The sequence below is a fragment of the Malaclemys terrapin genome, chromosome 9 (assembly GCF_027887155.1).
Source record: "Malaclemys terrapin pileata isolate rMalTer1 chromosome 9, rMalTer1.hap1, whole genome shotgun sequence".
Classification (NCBI taxonomy): Eukaryota; Metazoa; Chordata; order Testudines; family Emydidae; genus Malaclemys; species Malaclemys terrapin.
This window is the reverse complement of record NC_071513.1, coordinates 20,641,321-20,656,584: the sequence shown is the minus strand read 5'-3', so window position 1 is coordinate 20,656,584 and position 15,264 is coordinate 20,641,321. Positions and strand designations below refer to the sequence as shown.

The window sequence follows — 15,264 nt, the reverse complement described above, 5'->3', positions numbered from 1 at the left end:
ACAAAGGAAGCTTCTGCTGCTCTTTAGCAAGATACCAGCCAGTGCACTGGGCAACTGTGCATAAGAGGGTCTGCCCTCAGAACTTGCCCTCTCTAGGCAGATATAGAGATGTACTCCACCAGCTGGAGATGAAATAGCAGGATGAGGTGCATTGGTCTTCAGCACCTCATGCTGGACAATTTATTAAGCAGCATGGGTGGCAGAAGAAACCATCTACACATTTTTTGCTGAACAAATATAGTGGCACAATAGGGGCCATACTGAGAGAGCAAAAGGAAAATTAAGAGCTGAAGAGACAAAAAAAGATGAACAGAAAGGAACTGCTGGACACTAAGCTAATGCTTAGAGCCCAGGGCAAGATCAAACCAATCTGTGTCAAAAGGCTTTCATAAACTCTATTCATTGAGCAAAGGTAGGTATGGGAAACTGCTCAAGTCAGGCGAAAGGGCAGAAAATTCTGGAATTTCAGCTCTTCCCCCACCCCTAGCAAATGGACAAAAGGTTCTTCCACACTACATTCAAACGTCAACAGGCATCAAATGCAAGCATTCGTCCAAATCTTCTCGCAACAAAAGGCTGCATATCGTGGAGTGAAATTAACTATGGACAACATTTTGGGCTCCACGAGTACCCCCAAAGCTACATTTTATGTCACACCATCTGCTTTAACTGCAGAATTTCTTACAAGTGATTATTTTCCCCAAATACCCACAGACCCATGCATCTATTTAAACACCCAGACAATCAGGCTATAAAAAGTCACAGGGTAAATAGCTGCTGTACAAATAAATGTGAGGGGTTTTTTTTTGGGGGGGGGGGAGTCTTAAACAACATTTTTGATGTATGACAGAAGATTAATTTTTACACCTCCACCCCTCTCTCCACGCTTGGCTCACACCTGGACTCTTAAGGCAACATAGTGCCTGGGAGAAATGTCTTGGGCTATTTCCTTGACACTGATCTCCACCAATCATGATTTATTTTTCTATTGCACAGTTTTAGGTCCTTAAAATGTAACTTTATTTTTAGATGGTTGAAAGAAGAATGGAGATGAGAAATGATTGATTTCAGGGTTATTTGATGTCATTAAAACTGTCCAACCTTTTGTATCCCATTAAAATCTCAGACACGCCCAGAGTCGTTTTCCCCCCAACCCCACGATTAATATACACAGCTCCAAAGACAACAACAAATCTTTACATACGTCCTTGGCTAAGTTAGGTTGTAAGGTACTAGAGGTAAGGATTGTGTTGATTTGCACTGTACAGCACCATATTTACTGGTGACACCATAAGAAAATGTATAATCAGAAATATTAAACAGAGCTCACAACAAACAGCTAATGGTTACATAACATAGCACTTTTCAATAGACCTCAAAGCACTTTGCAAAGCTGGGAAGCTTTCCATTCCCATTTGACAGAACAGGGAAGCTCAAGCACAGCTGAAGAACTGAGGTTAAGGTCAGGGGCAGAGCTGGGAATCAGTCCCTGGCCTCCTGACTTCTTACCCAGCGCCCTATCTGCTGGAACACATTACCACATTAGTGCTTTTAAAGAGAATTGTTATTATGAGCAAAAGTAATATAGACTCCCTGCAAATTATATTTTTAGTACAGAGAATAAATAATTTAAACACTTAAAAAAAAACACCCTCGGCCTAATAATTGCTGAAAGAGGTGATAAAGCTGTATAGAATCATAGAATATCAGAGTTGGAAGGGACCTCATCTAGTCCAGCCCCCTGCTCAAAGCAGGACAAATCCCCAGACAGGTTTTTTTTTTACACCCCAGTTCCCTAAATGGCCCCCTCAAGGATTGAACTCACAACCCTGGGTTTAGCAAGCCACTGCTCAAACCACTGAGCTATCCCTCCCCTCATAAATGATAGCATCTTACTGCACCCATTAAGGGGAATGCTTGCATGGCTGCAGTCTCACTAATTTTCCTAGTGAGATTTTTAGCTCCCCTGTTGCAATACAGAATAGCTCGTTGGGGGCAATTGGGTTGAGGGTGTGCAACCACCTACAGGCAATTCAGGGAACATGCACACCTATCAGAATCATTTCCAGATTTGCTGTCATTACTCCTGCTCTCAAGCTACTAGATAAAAGGTAAAGCTAAAAAAGTAGGTAATTTGAATTACTCATGGACAGCAGAAAACTGAAGCTATAATTTCTCACGTTTTTAATGGGTGTAGGTGTTTATATGTGAATACACTTGGAAAACAGACAAACCTGATGCCTGGAAAGAGGTCTTCTTAAAAAGAATTCAGGGAAAAGGCAGCACATGTAGTCTCTGTTCTACCCCTCGGAATTTCTGTAGAGGCCATTGTTAGCATGTAACTCGGTTACTGATTGCAGATCATCCCAAGGGTCACTTGGGATGGGTCACGTTTGTGGCTTTAGATTAACCCAAAGGAGCAATGGGATGAATGAGCCCGTGGAGCAGCTGAACTAAGCAGAAAAACTCCCATGGGGACTAAAGAATATATTTTTGGTATCTGCTATTTTAAACGAAAGGTCAGAGTCCAGAGTCCTAAGTGAGGGTTGATTTGTGGGAGAGAGAGAGAGTTAAGAAAGCTGTTATGATGATTGGAGCTGGTGTGCAATAGGCCAGATGGAAAGATGGATCTGATATATCTGAAACCCAAGGCACAAATGGCCCTAGTAAAAAGAACATCAGAAGATTAAGTACTATAACTTGAACCCTGACACGTAATTAACCATATTCTTGTGTCCTGGGGTTGCGCATCCTCCCCCAAAGATTCATCTAGCTTTCATAATATTATCTTTAATGTTTGGAAACTGGGTGTCCCAGGGAATGGGTAAGAGGATACAGAGTCTTTCACCAGGAAGTTGTTAGTCTGAGTCTAAGTCCGGTCAGCAGTGATATGACCTAATGGCTATTCACTGATGTATCTGAAGGAGGTCTCAATCCTCTTCCAGTGGATAGGTTTCGAAATAACACACAACAGAGATGCTAAGAACTGAATGGGCCATGGAGATGCAAATCTCCTCCTACTCAGAGTAAAAATCAATATGAGCACGCAGGCACGTCAGACTGGAAGCTCTTTGGGGGCAGGAACTGTTTATTTATTCTGTGTCTGTACATCACTAGCACAATGGGGTGCCGGTCCATGACTAGGGCTCTGTCGGACATGCTACGATAATACAAATAAATAAACAAACACGAGGGACATTTCCACTGTTGTTGTCTGTGCCAAACCTAGTTTGCCACTGAATAAAGTATTTCAGGTCTCCTGCCAGTTCAGTACCTTTCACCAATGCTAAATTAGTTGTGAAAATGTTTAGGCTGTGATTCTCAAAGGAGTCTAAAGGAGCAGTAGATGCCCAAATCCCACTGGATTTTAATGGGCTTGTGCACATAAATCTCCTAAGATTTGTCTACACTGCAACTAGAAGTGTGGTTGCAGCACCAGTAGACACCAGCTTTAATCTAGCTAGCGTGGGCCTCCTAGCAGGCTGTACAAGCCTGGCTGGGACACTCGGTGCTTCCTGAGGTGGCTAGCCTGCACTGAAGTCTGTGCCGCCACCGCTCCACTACTATTGGTACTGGTGCTTAGCTTTGGGCCCCCCCACGTCTCCTCTGGCTTGATTAAAACTAGCTCAGGTATGTTGACGCGTGCCACACACACTGATTGCAGTATAGCCATACCCTGAGGCTCCTTTAAAAGTCACAACCTTCAAGTCTCAAGTTGAAGTTTAACTTCCAGTGCACATCAAAACAACATTTGAAAGAGAGTTCCCCCAACTTGCTTATTACAACAGCCACAAGCAGGAAAACATCCATTACAAACAAGCACTTTGGCTGGTTTTTTTATGACCTTAGCTGCAATCCAACATATAGGTCCCATTATAAAAGTGCTATTTTATCACATGCCACTCTACAGAGAGAAGATACAAATAAAGTCTTTCAAGGGAAATTGGGGGAGGTTATTTTTGTTGTTGCTACCTTTGCTATTTGAGTAGCATAGCAGGTGCTGTTGGCCTTTTTAGCAGGCTGACAGGCCTCAAGGCAGGGACAGCTTCACAGGTTTGGCCATGTGCACTCCAGTTTGAAAATAAATCTAACCTTCCAATGTCTGTTTCTGTGCCATCATTCCTCCCTGGAAAAATCTGTGTGCCTGGAAGAGTTTCCCAGAGGTCTGTTGTACCTTCCCTTGTCAGAAGCTCATTACAGCATGTTTATGAAGGGTAGGGGCAGAAAGGGTCTTGGGAGTTGCAATCCCAACAATCATCCATGCCAAACCCCAGCAGCTAATTACAAAACATGATGAAATTACAGAAAAAGAATCTAGCTTTATTGGTGTATGTTTCTCTCTATATAAGACAGAGACTGACCTTCAGACAGATGGGTGATAGGTACAATATAGATTAGAGGATGGGTGTGATAGGCACACAGACACAAGGAATGTGTTTGCATGTGTAGTACCATATTTTTGGCACCAAGGTATGCCAAGAACACGGAACGTACTTTATTCTGTACACTCATTTTCCCGTCAAGACATGCACAGCTTTGTAATACTATAAATCCATCTGACCTTGGACTCTCATGGGCTTGGTAAGACCACAGGGAGAAAGGCGCTTGGCAATTTTTTTCTGCCCCTGAAATTCACTGAGCTTAAAGTTAGTCTTGTATAGGATCTCCAGTCATATTTCAGCTTAACCACTAAGTTCAAGTTATTTGGGAGGAGGGGGGCGGATGGGATAGAGGGGAAAACAGCAAAGAAAACCTTTGAGTTTTCAGAGTGAGTTCAAAGATGCTGCATGGGAATTTGGTTTCCTGAACTCAGAAGTTCCATTTTTGCTTAGCCTGACCTGACACCAAGAAACCTCACCGAAGTTTACAGTGCAACAGGTTTCAGCATGTTGTAGATGAAGCAGGAGGAGCTGGTGTAGGTTTCTTGTCCAACATTTGAAATTACACATCTTTCTCCCCAGTCCTTTGCTCCCCACCTTGGAGGTATAGGGACTTGTTCTGGGGCTCAGCCATGGTGATCTCTGGCAGGATTCCAACACTGCACAGATGGCCATGATTTGGTTACCCTGTGCTAAATCCAATCTGCACAGGCTTTGCACATACCAAGTTCTAAAGCAAAATGAACATTTGTTCTACAACAAAACACACTGCAAGTGGCCCTTAACCAATTTTAACTGTTGCTACAGACAGATAAGACCAGGGTAGCACATATCACACCCTGTTGTTAGTGCAAGCTCCGCGCTGCTAAACGTATGAGTGGCAATGCAGACAGATCTATATTTTGTATTTCAGTATAAATTATAGAGCAGCATAATAGAACTGAAGAGACAGCTTTGCTCTTCCCTGCATCAGTTCTTTCACATTTTGAAGCCCATTAAATTTCTTCCCATTTAGTTGCTTTATTTTGTGTTTTTGCTGCATAAAATTGTTCCACATTCAAGAAGCAATGAAGCTGAATAAATAATCACCAACTTCCATGAAAAGCCTCCAAGAGCTGTTATGTAAAGCAGAGGGGTGTCAGCAGATAGAGACGACTCTAGAACAACCTGAGGTTTAGTATTCTATGTCAGCTTGACACACAGGGGAAATAACCCTTTAATCCAGTGCAGTGTATTTCATTTGCCGTAGTGTTATCCAGTTCGAAGATGTTATGAAAGGCATCCCCAGAGAGATTTAAGACTTCAAAAACATCCCGCGTTTGAACTTAATTCCACTATTCCAAAAGGCTGTAGCAATGGAAGATGACCTTTTATGTACCTCACATGCCAGGAACTGTTCTGTCTCATAATGTCATGCCAAATTAGAATGGTCTCCTCTTGGGCTTTTTTTTTTTTAATTAAAAGCATCTGTCACTACTAATGACACAGCATAAAAAAAATCAATAAAATAGGCTAAAAATGGTGACATCAGGAGAGATTGGTAGGCCCAGGGAACTGGTAATCAGGAATAGGGTCTTTCACACCTTTGACTTTACCAGGTCAAATCCAAATCCACGCCAGGTCACTAGTGAATGAATGTTGTTACCATCTGACCAGTGTTGGTGAAATGGACCCATGATCTCCATCCAACTCTTAATGGAGAGATACCACAAAAATCATCATCACACTTGGCAGCTCTGCTGAGAATCTCCATAGAAAAGAATCCAAAGACTGAGTGGAACATGGAGACTGCCGTACCATCTCAGACTTAGGGGTGATCCTTCCAAGAGTTGAGGTGCAGTGTAGGAAAAGCTGATGCTACCACAGCATGTGCTGTACCTATTCAGTGCATAGGGATAATGACCTCAGGCTCAAAGACTGTTAATTTAGCTACTTTCTTCAACATTAAAGACAATCTCCCTGCCACACATTGCAGCAAAAGATTGGGCAGGTAGATTGGACAGTGCCTCTTGTCATCTTAGGCTATGTCTACACTACAACCGGATCGATGCTTTGGTGATCGATGCACTGGGGGTCGATTTAGCGGGTCTAGTGCAGACCCACCTGTTGGTGTCACTAGGCATCACCCTAGGTAACTCAGGGGGGTGGAAGACCACGAGATTCGATGAAGCCCCCCCGCTCTAGGCCAAAGTGAACCAAAGCCCCTCTATGTTAAACTTTACTAACTTCACAGGCCAGCAGCTGGAAAGCGGTAATGATAAGGGGAACCTACATGCTTCTAGCTGAAGGACAAAATAACTTGCAGAAGGGAACATTGCAAACAAGCTACACAGGCAAGGTCGTTTAATGTAACTGCTACAGGGGGCGAAGGTAGGGAAGGAAGGAAAGGATAAAAAGGGGAAAACTGCTTGTATCAGCGCGCTTGATTTGAGACATGCTGGTCTCCTAGTGCCTATTCAGAGCTCTTGAATAAACTTTGTCTGCTTCTCCACCCTGGTGTGTTCATTGGCGCGAAGCACACCGGGCAACAAACCCCGCTGTTGCCCCCTCGGGCCCTCTGGGCCGGCAACAGTTTTGGCATCCCTGGGTGGGCTCGAGGCTGAAATTTAGCCTTGCCTGGATCCCTCCTGGCGGTCAACGGGTTGCGGCGACGACCGACGCCCAGTACGCACCAGTGACTTCATCGGGGGCCTCGGTGGAGACGTGGTTTGATTGACCCCGGAGGGCACAATGGTGCAACGCGCTCGGATGGTGGAGAAGCGGTTGCGGGCGACGGTGCGGAACCGGTCCCTTGGATAAGGTAGGAACAGTCCAGAGGTGTGGACTTTTGCCTGTTAGGACCTGGGGATGCCCAGTGTCACCCTAGGCCATGGGGCAGGGACAGAGTATGACAGGCAGGGCATGGTGTACACCCTTAGAATGCATTCTAGCAAATTGGAAAGTGTTTTGACGCAAATCCAATAACTAAAAGTATATTAAAAAGGTTCTGTACAGTAGACTGGCCTCAATATCAGCTAGAGGACCAGGAAAGGTGGCCACCGGAAGGATCACTTAATTATAACATGATTCTTCAATTACTCCTGTTTTGTCAGCGAACGGGTAAATGGAACCAACATATGCATGCGCAATTGTTTATGGCTTTACGAAATAGAACAGATATTTTGCAAAAGTGTAATTTGACTCTGACAGGTTCGGTAGTAGCTACTGTTAGTCCCCAGAACCCCCCCCCCCCCCCACAGCTGTAATGGCAGGTCCGGTGTCCCCTTCAGCTATAACACCCCCACCATATAAAGAAAGGGTGTCTCGGGTTCCAGAAATCACCCCTCGGTGGGATTTTATCCATTGATCACCGAGACCGTGGTGTCCAGACATGGCTCGGATAGGAATCAGGCCATTACTATGCAGGTTTACACCCATGTGCCTTTTAACCTAGTCGACCTAGCAGCCTTTAAGGCACAGGCAGGGGAATTTTCCACGAACCAAGCAAGTTTATCTCAGTTTTTGAAGGGCGTCTGGCCAGCCACAAGCCTGACTGGGATGGCTGTAATATCCTCATGTTGTCTGAGGTGGAGCGGAATCAGGTTATGTCCAAAGCAAGGGAGGAGGCACAGCGGAGACATGACCTGGATCCAAATCAAGTCCCGGGCCTGCGGACATGGTCCCCCTAGCAGATCCCAGGTGGAACCCTAATGACCCCGTGGGCCAAACCCATCTCACCTCCTACAAAGAACTGCTTTTACATGGTCTCCGCCATTCGGCTGTCCGACAACAATTGGGCCAGGCCATATGCGCTAATACAGGAGCCAAAGGAAAGTCCAGTTGCTTTTCTGCAACGTATTAGGGACACTATCCGACAAACTACTAATGCAAATCCCGACAATCAAGCAACTGAGGCAATTATTGACCTCCACTGAGGTCACCACTGGAGTTCCTCAAGGTTCAGTTTTGGGTCCCATTTTATTTAATCTATTTATTACTGACCTCGGAACCAAATGTAGGAGTGGGCTGATAAAGTTTGCGGATGACATAAAGTTGGGAGGTATTGCCAACTTGGAGGAGGATCGGGATATTCTGCAGGGAGACTTGAATGACCTTGTAAATTGGAGTAACAGAAATAGGATGAAATTTAATAGTGAAAAGTGTAAGGTGATGCATTTAGGGATGACTAACAAGAATTTTAGTTACAAGCTGGGGACGCATCGGTTGGAAGTAACGGAGGAGGAGAAAGGCCTCGGAGTCCTGGTAGACCGCAGGATGACTATGAGTCGGCAATGTGACGTAGCAGTGAAAAAAGCCAATGCGGTCTTGGGATGCATTAGGCGAGGTATATCTAGTAGGGAAAAGGAGGTGCTGCTTCCGTTGTACAAGGCACTGGTGAGACCCGGGGGGGGGAGGGATAGCTCAGTGGTTTGAGCATTGACCTGCTAAACCCAGGGTTGGGAGTTCAATCCTTGAGGGGGCCACTTGGGGATCTGGGGCAAAATCAGTACTTGGTCCTGCTAGTGAAGGCAGGGGGCTGGACTCAATGACCTTTCAAGGTCCCTTCCAGTTCTAGGAGATGGGATATCTCCATTAATTATTATAAAGATTATTATTATTATTACCTCATTTGGAGTACTGTGTGCAGTTCTGGTCTCCCATGTTTAAAAAGGATGAACGCAAACTGGAACGGGTACAGAGAAAGGCCACTAGGATGATCAGAGGAATGGAAAACCTGTTGTATGAAAGGAGCTCGGTTTGTTTAGCCTAACCAAAAGAAGGCTGAGGGGGGATATGATTGCTCTCTTTAAATATATCAGAGGGATAAATACCAGGGAGGGAGAGGAATTATTTCAGCTCAGTACTAATGTGGACATGAAAACGAATGGCTATAAACTGGCCGTGGGGAAGTTTAGGCTTGAAATTAGACGAAGGTTTCTAACCATCAGAGGGGTGAAATATTGGAACAGCCTTCTGAGGGAAACGGTGGAGGCGAAGGACCTGTCTGGTTTTAAGACTAAGCTAGATAAGTTTATGGAGGGAATGGTTTAATGGGATAACGTGATTTTAGTTAAATCAACAGCGTGCCATTGCTGGTAATGGTAAATAGTATCATTGGCCAATGAGGGTCTGGCTGGAGAATCTTGCCTACATGCTCGGGGTTCTACTGATCGCCATATTTGGGGTCAGGAAGAAATTTTCCTCCAGGGTAGATTGGCAGAGGCCCTGGAGGTTTTTCACCTTCCTCCGCAGCATGGGGCGGGGGTCGCTAGCTGGAGGATTCTCTGCAACTTGAAGTCTTTAAATCACAGAATTTGGGGACTTCAACAGCAGAGTCAAGGGAAAGGGGTTGGGTCAGCTTTTGTGGCCTGCATCATGCGGGGGGTCAGACTAGATGATCATAATGGTCCCTTCTGACCTTAAAGTCTATGAGTCTATTATAAAGGGTATTTTTACCAGCCATGCGGCCCCTGACATTAAAAGGAAACTACAGAAAAAGGAGGATTTAATGGGCATGTCCATGGCACAGATCCTGGAAACCGCAAATAGGGCTCATACCCTTAGAGAGGGAGAAAAAGAAAAGAGGCAAATTAAAATGATGGTAGCGGCAGTGCAGGCCAGCACTAAGGAAAGGCCACGGGAAGGTGGCAGGGGCCGGGGAGTAAGGGCCCGCAGGAAAGGCATCTGGGTCGCAATCAGTGTGCTATATGCCGGCAGGAGGGACACTGGAAAAATGACTGCCCCGAGAGGGAAAGCGCCCCTATGATGGCGGCGGAGGATCACGAATAGGGGTGTCAGGGGAGACGGACCATCCTGCCCCCGGAACCCCGAGTAAAAATGCGGGTGGGAAATTCGGAAATAGACTTTTTGGTAGACTCTGGGGCGGCACGAACCGCCGTAAACCAACCCCTTCAGCTGCCTGTGGCGGAGTCCCTCACCGTGGTGGGTGCCACAGGGAAAGGAACCAAGTGTCCAGTGTATGCCCCAGCGGAATGCGCTTTGGGAAACAGAACTCTCTCTCACAAACTGGTCTACCTCCCCGATTGTTCAACGCCTCTACTGGGACGGGACCTGCTTTGTCGCTTAGGCGCCACCCTGCATTTCACCCAAGATGAAGTAACTCTTACCTTACCCCCCGAGAATGCCTGGATAATGACCCTGGCAATAGAGCCCTCAGCCATGCAAGCCCCAGAGTGGAGCCAGAGGGAGGACCAGGTATATCCTCTGGTATGGGCGTCTGGGGTCCCAGGAAAGGCAGCCCATCAAACTCCTGCTAATGTTCAGCTCTTGCCAGGAAAAGGCCCGGTGCGAATCCGGCAGTATCCGATCAAAAGGGAAGCCAGAGAGGGACTGCAAGAGACTATAGACCGGTTCCTAAAGTACGGGGTACTTCGAAAATGCGAGTCAGCTTGGAACACTCCCATCTTGCCTGTACAAAAGCCTAATGGCACATATCGGCTGGTCCAGGACCTGAGGGCGGTTAATGCGTGGGTTAAGACTCTGCACCCCCTTGTTCCAAACCTGTATACGCTGTTGACCTCTATAGGGGGGCAGTATACCCATTTTTCGGTTCTGGATTTAAAAGACGCTTTCTTCACGATTCCGGTCGACATTCAATCTCAGGAGATTTTCTCCAGTGAGTGGGAGGACAAAAGAAGGGTTACAAAACAGCTTTGCTGGACAGTGTTGGCCCAGGGATTTAAAAATTCCCCCACCCTGTTTGGCCAGGCCCTGGCCAGAGATTTGGAGGAATGGGACAATGAGGACAAGGTCCTCCTCCTGCAATAAGTAGATGACTTGTTAATTGCCGCTGTGGGTCTAACCCCTTGCCTTAAAGCCACTGTGAGCCTCTTGAACTTTGTTGGACTCCGAGGATACCGAGTAGCACGGAGTAAGGGTCAAATTGCCCTCCCAGAAGTACAATACTTAGGGTTTCACATAAGGCAGGGGGAGTGTCAGCTTTCAAACGAAAGGAAGGAAGCTATCTGCCAAGTTCCTATCCCAAGCAATTGTAAACGGCTTAGGAAGTTTCTGGGTATGGCGGGCTTTTGCAGAATATGGATCCCAGAGTTCGGACTGTGGGCTAAACCGTTGTACGAATGCGTTAAGAGAGTGGATCATGACTCCTTTCATTGGTCCTCAGAAGCCGACAAGGCATTTAAGGTTTTAAAAAGGAAACTGATGGAAGCCCCAGCCCTGGGTCTGCCAGACCTCTCTAAGCCATTTCAACTGTACGTACATGAACGAAAAGGGGTTGCCCTGGGAGTGCTTACTCAGTTATTAGGCACCTGGAAATGTCCTGTGGCCTACTTTTCCAAACAACTGGATCAAATTGCCCAGAGGTGGCCGGCATGTTTACGGGCGGTCGCAGCAACTGCCCTAGTGCTTGGGGAGCTGAAAAACTGACACTGGGGGGAATTGTGCAAGTGTATAGTCCCCATATGGTCCAAGCCCTACTGGACACTAAGGGTGGTCTCTGGCTTACCCAGGCTCGGGTAGCCCGGTATCAGGCCAAACTTTTAGAAAATCCTGAAGTTATCCTACAGACCTGCCCCTCCCTCAACCCAGCCACCATGTTGCCAGAAACAGAGGAACAGGAACACGACTGTTTGGATATCACAGACGCCCAATACTCCAGCCACCCGGACTTAAAAGATCAACCGCTCCCAAATGCAGATTGTGAGTGGTATACCGATGGCAGTAGTACTGTTATAGACAGGCAAAGGAGGGTGGGTTATGCTGTCGTGACCCTCTACGATACTGTGGAAGCTGAGGGTTTGCCTGCCGGGACATCAGTCCAGCTGGTTGAATTGGTAGCCTTAACCCGTGCACTTGAACGGTCAAAAGGGAAAAGAGTTAACATTTTTGCTGATTCCAGATATGCTTTTGGAGTGCTACACGCTCATGCAGGTCTGTGGAAGCAGAGAGGAATGCTGACAGCCCAAGGCTCTCTGGTCAAACATGGACCCAGATTCTCCGGCTCCTGGAAGCTGTACAACTCCCCTCAGCAGTGGCGGTGGTACACTGTAAGGCTCATCAAAGGGAAGATCAAGATGTGGCTAGGGGTAATGCCAGGGCGGAGAGGGAGGCCAAGTGAGCTGCTATCCTGGAACCACTGGAAGCTGAAGATGCCCATATGCATGCTCTCATCCCATCAGTAGGTGAGCTTGCAGCCCCTCAGTACTCCCATGATGAAAGAAAACTGGCCGACAAACTCGGTCTCCAGGAAAAGGAGGGATGGCTCCACTCCACGGAAGGAAAAATCCTCCTACCGAAGGACCTGATCCAGCCGGTGCTGTAGCAGTTGCATCAAACCACCCATGCTGGCAGGGAGGCTCTTACCCAGCTTATGAGTAAATATTTTCTAACCTCTGGACTTAGACTCATAGCATCCCGGGTACAGGCTGAATGTCTGCTCTGCCAAAAGAATAACCCTCGACCGGGAGTGTCAGTGCCACCAGCCACTCTGGAACCTACCCCAGGCCTGGGATTGGTTTGGCAAATAGATTTTACTGAGTTCTCCCGGACCCAAGAGTTCAGATACCTCCTCGTCTTGGTGGGATTGATTCAGCGGATGACTCGAAGCCTTCCCATGCCATAACAACACTGCCAAAACGGTGGCCCTCAAATTTGTCAAGGAAATCATTCCCCGCTTTGGGCTCCCCCAGTGGATGGAATCTGACAATGGAACACACTTCACGTCACAAGTCGTTCAAAAGATATTGGATGCCCTACAGATCCCCTGGAAGCTCCACACGCTATGGTGACCGCAGGCCAGTGAGGTAGTGGAGCGTACAAATCAGACTCTTAAGCGACACCTCTCAAAGGTCTGTCAGGAGGCTTCTCTTCGATGGCCTGATGCTTTGCCCCTTGTTTTGCTCCACGTCCGCGCTCTCCCTAACGGCAGATTAGGGCTCAGTCCCTTCGAGATTATGTTTGGAAGGGCATGGCCTCTGAACGGTACACTGGTTCTGGCAGGGGAGTGGGAAATGGGGTACGGTTTCTTATCTCAGTACATGTGCTCTCTGTCTGCTGTTCTTTCTTCTCTCCACAGGTACACCAAAGATTCACAGCCTCTTCTGCTGGATGCCCCGATCCACTCCTTGCAGCCAGGCGATTCCGTACTCGTTCGGACCTGGAAAGACGAGCCTCTCCAAGAGCAGTGGAAGGGACCCCACACCATCCTGTTGGTTTCCCATACAGCAGCAAAGGTCGAAGGACACAAGAACTGGATTCATCACTCCCATCTGAAAGCAGTGCCTACTCCCGAACAGTGGACCGTCCAGCCTGCTGAAAAAACTTCCAGCGACGATCTGGGACTTAAACTGTTATTTAAGCGACAATAAGGTTTGCTGGGAATGCCTTGTGCTCCCTTTGGACAGTCGCAGCGCACTCTCCACGAGAACTCTGAGCATTGGTTATGTTTGTTTTCAGGTGGCCAGCCTAACCTATTGGCCTGGTCCCTTTTGTTTCTAATCTGTCTGCTGTTGGTAATTATTCTTTTATGGGCATTTGGGGAATTGTAATTACAGCATGGGTTCAGGTCCAGGGTCTGCCACCATGCTGCTTTGTGCCATGGGAGCATTCCTCTCGTTAACTCCAGTTTCCCCCCAAGCACATGCGGGATGGGAAGGAATCCCTAACAACTTGGAAACAAACACGTATGAAGCCCTGAAGGTTGCCTTTGCCCGGGAATTCAATCTCTCCAATTGTTGGATATGTTCCCAAATCCCTCACCATTCGGCAGGGCTACCCTGGAGAGCCATTCCCCAAAATTGGTCCGACACCTGTCAGCTCTGGCTGGCGTGGAACTCTTCTAAACTTGGGGACGAAGCAGTAAAACAAAACTGCACCTCAGAAGCCCCCTTTAGCCTGCTAGGAAATGACACCTGGAGGCCATTTAGTAATGCTACCACCATTCCACAAGCCATTAAATTAGCCTCATCCCCTGTGGGCCTGTTATGTTACCAAGAATCTAAGCAAAACAACACCGGCACTCTTCCCTGGTGGTTTGCCGGCAACAGTACCTGCCAATACTACCTGTCCCCTGATGCCAACACCAGTATGTCCCTGTATAACGCCACAGGTCACCACGTGGGCGACGTGCCCCAAACCTTTTCACAATACTCAGCAAGCCTAAGTAAAAGCAGCAACAATTCCATGTTAGGGAATGGCCAAATGTATTATATATGTGGCCACAGCGCCTATAAGACACTGCCCAACCGCTGGTATGGTAGCTGTTATCTAGGGTTTCTGGCCCCTCCCCTGTGAATTCTCCCCCAGGCCCCAAGTAGCCGTCCCCGACGACGCCGGTGTCTATATGCCACCACTGAACCTACTAGTGAAGGAGATCGACTTGGTATGATTCTCCTCCCGTCCTATGGCATGGGACGACTGGCCCAGCTCTATAAAAGGCTCTCTGTATTCCTTACCCAGTGTGCCAATGACACCCTGGCCATAGAAAAAGGCATAAGCTCCGAGCTGTACCAGCTTCGATTGCTGGCTCTGCAAAATCACCAGGCCCTGGATTATGTCCTGGCCTCCCAGGGCGGAGCACGTGCCCTTATCGGTAATGAATGCTGCACATACGTCCCAAATAACGCAGAGGACATTAACAAGCACATCCTGTCCTCTGAACAGGCCTTCAATCAGTGGAAGGCCCAGGAACAGGAATCCACTCTATTTGATACCCTCTGGAGCTGGCTCCCTAGCCTAGGGGGCTTGGCAGGTGATCTTGTCCGCCTCCTGCTTACTGGTCTCGTACTTTGTTTCCTCACCCTAGCTCTCTTCTCATGCCTGAAATGTTGAATGGTTAAAGTATGTACCACCTCTAGAAGTCAAGACACTTCCTTTTTCCCTTTAATGAATGATCTTAAGACCATGGCCTTAAATCACATTTTGTCCT

The 15,264-nt window shown here is 47.3% G+C and overlaps 1 protein-coding gene across 2 annotated transcripts in view; it reads right to left on the bottom strand.

Moving 5' to 3' along the window:
- The window catches only part of NEXMIF (neurite extension and migration factor), a 246,959-nt gene that overhangs the window by 64,894 nt on the left and 166,801 nt on the right, over nucleotides 1-15,264 (bottom strand). The gene's annotated exons all lie outside the window — the stretch shown is intronic.